Source organism: Quercus lobata, chromosome 7 (genome assembly GCF_001633185.2).
Source record: "Quercus lobata isolate SW786 chromosome 7, ValleyOak3.0 Primary Assembly, whole genome shotgun sequence".
NCBI lineage: Eukaryota > Viridiplantae > Streptophyta > Magnoliopsida > Fagales > Fagaceae > Quercus > Quercus lobata.
This window is the reverse complement of record NC_044910.1, coordinates 6,921,813-6,925,826: the sequence shown is the minus strand read 5'-3', so window position 1 is coordinate 6,925,826 and position 4,014 is coordinate 6,921,813. Positions and strand designations below refer to the sequence as shown.

General features: G+C 36.6%; 1 pseudogene; it reads left to right on the top strand.

Moving 5' to 3' along the window:
• Positions 1–1,523: 1,523 nt before the first annotated feature.
• LOC115951481 lies at positions 1,524–3,036 on the top strand (annotated as a pseudogene).
• The last annotated feature ends 978 nt before the right edge of the window (positions 3,037–4,014 follow it).

Below are 4,014 nucleotides of genomic sequence, written 5' to 3'. Positions count from 1 at the left end.
CTTCTCCTATATGTGGATGATATGATCATAACTGGTGATGATCTCAGTGGCATTTAAGAACTCAAGGATTTTCTCAATCAGCAGTTTAAGATGAAAGATTTTGGACATCTCAGCTACTTCTTAAATCTTAAAATCACTCATTCTACAGATGTACTTTATATTACTCAAGCCAAGCATACCTTTGAACTCTTGTCTCGAACTGGACTCACTAATAGTAAGACTGTTGACACTCCAGTTAAGCTTAATACGCATCTAACTCCCTCAGGGGAGGAAACCATTGTCTAATCCTTCTCTTTACAGACGCTTAGTTGATAGCCTAGTTTATCTCATTGTCACTCGTCTAGATATTTCTTATGCTATTCACCAAGTGAGCCAATATCTATTTGCTCCACAATCGACTTGCTATGCTGCTGTTCTGCGCATTCTTGGATACCTAAAGGGTACTTTCTTCTATAGTCTTTTCTACTCTGCTTAGTCTCCTCTTATTTTTCGTGCATTTTCAGATGTTGACTGGGCAAGAAATCCCACTAATCACAGGTCCACCACTAGCTATTGCTTTCTTCTTGGTTCTTCTCTGATTTCTTGGCGAACCAAGAAACAAACTCATGTAACCCGTTCCAATACTGAAGCAGAATATCGTGCCCTTTCTGATACCACATCTGAGCTCCCTTGGCTACGATGGCTTCTCAAAGACTTAAGTGTGTCCACATCTCCTCTGCTACTCATCTTTATTGTGACAACTAAAGTGTCATTCATATTGCTCACAATGATGTCTTCCATGAATGAACTAAACACATCGAGATCGATTGTCATTTTATCCATTATCATATTGTCCATGATACTCTCAAGCTGATCTCAATCTCCTCTAAAGATCAACTTGCAAATATCTTCACCAAGTTACATCCTAAGGGACGCCTTCATACTTTGGTTGACAACCTCAAGTTGGTCTCACATCCACCTTGAGTTTAAAGGGAGCTATTAACGTGTATTAAGGTATGTGGGCTTTAGGCCCACTTTATTTACTTGTATAGTACACTTATTTGTACTGTATACTCTGCCTCCTATATAAAAGCACTTATGTATATTCTATTATTTAAGAAATACAATACATTCATTCAGTATTTCTAACACAATTTATTTTGCATTTTTTTGTTAATATATCTTGTAGATTATATTCCAAGCTTGATATGTTAATCCATGATAAGAATAAGATATAGTTGCTTTAGGAAAACTTCTATTTTCAAATAAGAGCAACAGTCCTAGGGCCAGTTTGGTTTGTGTTTTCAAACAACAATTTTCATTTTTTAAACAACATTACACATATTTCCACACTTTTTCATCCACACGGATTTCCACAAATGTTTTCAAACAACAATTTTCAGTTTTTAAACACATGTACCAAACGGGTCCCCTAATTTCTCGAGCAAAAAGTTTCCACACACTACGTCAAGAATAAATTACAGTAAATATAAGTTAGGACAAAACTTACAAAATTCAATTGCCTTCTTTGGTGCAAACTTTCTATGGCCGAAAGAGAAAAAGGTGAAACGAGCATCAGCATCACTAATCTTAAGGCAAGGCTTGAAAAGGTAAGGGAGGCAAAAGAAAATGCAATGAATCAATCTCGATCACCAAAGATGCAAAAGGTTATATTCTTGCTGCGAGAACCCGTCGACGATTTCCGCAAGTATTATGAGCCAAAAGTGGTGTCACTTGGTCCAATCCATCATGGTAATCCAAAGTACCAGCTAGGAGAGAATTACAAGCTACCGTTGACATATGAATTCATCGAAGGTAGCGGTAAGAATGTGGAAGATGTATACAACATGATTAAGGAGAAAATCTATGAACTAAGGACATGCTTCAAGGAGGAGGTGACCAAGAAATATGATGATGAGGCTCTCACTTCGATTATGATAGTGGATAGCTGTGCAATATTACAGTACATATATTGTGCAACTAACAATAACAAGTTCAAAGAGTTGAATATAAAAACGGACAGTGTAGCATTTGGGCAACAGAATTTGTTCTTGCTGGAGAATCAACTTCCCTATTGTCTACTCACATGGTTGATGAGCTCGAGTGTGAAGAAAGAAGAAATAAGCAAATCAATTGAAACTTACATTGACTTGCACGTTAAGGCACCAGCGGATCAGCAATCGAATTGGTTATCATGGAGACTCTGCCAAAGATCGAAGCCACAAGAAGCACAAAGTGCGAAAGAAGAAAGCCACGATGAGAAGAAGCCAGAAGATTGTACCATATCAAAGGCTACAGAGCCCGTCCATCTTCTTGACCATCTGAGGACACGAATGCTTCATGGACCAATGTACATTCATGATGGAAAGGTGGGTAAAATTAACCAAAATATACAAAATGTCCAAGAGTGGCAATCCTATCGCAATGCCCAGGAGCTTAAACAGCAGGTATCCATTTGAAACGTGGTAAAAATTGTTACTTGAGTAAGATAAAATTCACTAAACAATTTCTTTTTCGTGGACAACTTCACCTTCCTCCAATTGTTGTGGATGTCTCAACCAGGCCTAAGTTCCTGAACTTGATAGCATATGAAATGTGTCTGGATTTTGAAAATGATTTTGGAGTCACCTCTTATATATCCTTCCTCGATTCACTAATCAATGAAGCCAAAGATGTTAAGATGCTAACGAAAGCACAAATACTCCACAATTTCCTTGGCAGCGATGAAGTGGCTAAACTCTTCAATGAGATAGGCACCGACTTGGTGCCCAACATAGAAATATACAGGGATGTCAGATCACAAATTCAGAAGCACTACAAGAGGAAGTGGCTGACCTTGATAGCTCAAGTCTTTCACGACCATTTCAGTAGTCCCTGGACGTTCATTGCTTTCTTTGGCGCATTGTTAGCACTTGCTCTAACTATCACTCAGACTTGGTATGCTGTCAACTCTCCCCCAGGACCCTGCGATAACTTCTGCAAAAACTTAACACTAAAGTAAATATGCAAAAGGTAAAATTTTATTTGCTGCTCTCTTTTCTAAGTGTGTCTAGCTTGCTGAGAATTACATGGTTTAATTTCTATGCCTTCCAGACGGCCATTTCCAAATAATAAGGTCATTCCAAAGCCATATCATCTTGTTAATTTGTTTACAGCTTGGCGTTGAAGTTTTCTTGAGATAAGTCAGGGTGATTGTACTTTCTAATTTGATGTAATATGTGTGGATTTGAAATAATTGTGTCTGAGTCTGTGCGTGATGAGTGTTAAAGTTTCATATGTAATAAAGTTTCAAGATGAATATACTTGATTCAAATTCAAATATGTCTAATTTTGCAAAGCAAGGTGGCAGTAAACACAATTGTCTCTGTCCTCTTTTCTGGAACAATATTAGTACATTGTAAGACAGTTGCAAAGGACACTGTTAGTTGCATCAACTTTATGCCACATTATCGTCATTGCAGTAAGCGTGGCTGTTTGAGTAATGAGGGAGCATTATCTTCATTTCTGTGGCTCAATATAAGCTCAATGACTCTTTTTTCTCTTTCCAGAGAAGTGAATGAAGTGAATGAAGGAGACGAATATATTAAACTTGTTACTTAAAAGAAATGTTGAATTATTTCAACTAAAAAATCAAATCAAATAATAATAATAATAAATTTTGTTTGGATTCTCATGATATGGGCAGCAAATAACATAAAACAAGTAAACAACCGCTTGTCCTTGTTGACATTCTAAGCTCAAGGGCCTAATGTCATTTTACGCCATTATTTAACTCAAAGTTGGCCTAATACAATTCTAGTAAGAATTCTTGAAAAAAAAAAAAAAAAAAAAAACTTCAGAATATATTGTTGTTTGCAATTGGTGATTTTGTTGCATGGAGGTGAATTTCTTATAACCCAACAGAAAACTCTTTTAAGAGGGGCACATTATCACCTTGAAGAAAGCATTTTCAACACGCCTGGCCTCAAGTTGAATTATGTTTTTTGATCATTGTTTTCTACTCAATTTCTTTGATAAAACATTTATTTACTAAAT